This window comes from Benincasa hispida, chromosome 1 (assembly GCF_027475165.1).
Source record: "Benincasa hispida cultivar pf3 chromosome 1, pf3_genome.v1.1, whole genome shotgun sequence".
Lineage (NCBI taxonomy): Eukaryota > Viridiplantae > Streptophyta > Magnoliopsida > Cucurbitales > Cucurbitaceae > Benincasa > Benincasa hispida.
Genome location: NC_143478.1, coordinates 95,034,292 through 95,035,297, shown reverse-complemented (window position 1 = coordinate 95,035,297; position 1,006 = coordinate 95,034,292). Strand labels below are relative to the sequence as shown.

The following is a 1,006-nucleotide window of genomic DNA, read 5'->3' as shown; positions in this document are numbered from 1 at the left end:
GGGTTGTATGATTTCTCACCAGGGATCATATATCTAATGCCAGATGGGACAAGATTTGAGATGAAATCTGTGACTTTACAAATGCTCCAAAGAGCTGGTGCTCAATGAGAAGACCCTCACGCCCACATGAAACGTTTCCTGGAGACATGCAACTCGTTTGTGATTCCTGGAATCACTCCAGAAGCTATCAGGCTATCTTTATTCCCATATTCTCTGTGTGACGATGCAAAGCAATGGGTAAGTTCTATGGAGCCTGGAAAGATCATGACTTGGGAAATGTTGGTGGAGAAATTCATGTAGAAATACTTCCCACCCACTACAAATGTAATGAGGTGGATAGAGATCATGAACTTCGAACAGGAAGAAGTTGAAACCTTGAGTGCTGCATGGGAGTTTTTAAAGGATTAGTCAAGAATTGCCCCAATCATAGATTATCGTTAACCATCCAGGTGGAAAATTTCTACAGTATATTAAACAGAGCGTCTCAAATGGCAGCCGACACAGCTGCAGCTGGCAGTATCATGGACAAATATTATAATGAAGCTAAGGAAATACTTGACCTCATAGCCAAATATAATATGGAATGGGTGGATGACACTTACGATGCAAGAGCAGAAAGAAAGAGGCGATCTCAAAATGTGAATTCTATTGACTCTAATGCAATGGCCACGCTCTTTGCACAAATGGCTACTATGACAAACCTTTTGCAGAATATGTCACTGGGGAACGCATCAACTCGCAAAAGATAAATCAGGTAGAAACATTCGTACAGCCCATGGTTAGCTGTGTGGGCCGTGAAGATCCCCATTCCTACTGTGATTGCCCATAAAATCCGCAATCGGTATGCTTTATTAAAAATAACCCATTCTCAAACACATATAATCCCGGATGGAGGAACCATCCAAATTTCTCTTGGGCAGGTAATTAACAGAAGCCACACCACTTAGGGTTAAACCAGCAGCAGAGGCAAGAACTGCCGCCTGGATTCCAGCCAATGCAGCAGCTG

The 1,006-nt window shown here is 42.7% G+C and overlaps 1 non-coding gene across 1 annotated transcript; it reads right to left on the bottom strand.

Annotated features, from left to right (window-relative positions):
• Positions 1-330: 330 nt before the first annotated feature.
• Positions 331-433, bottom strand: LOC120070386 (small nucleolar RNA R71). Its single transcript, XR_005479881.1, has one exon. It is a non-coding gene; the product is annotated as a small nucleolar RNA R71 (small nucleolar RNA).
• Positions 434-1,006: the final 573 nt, after the last annotated feature.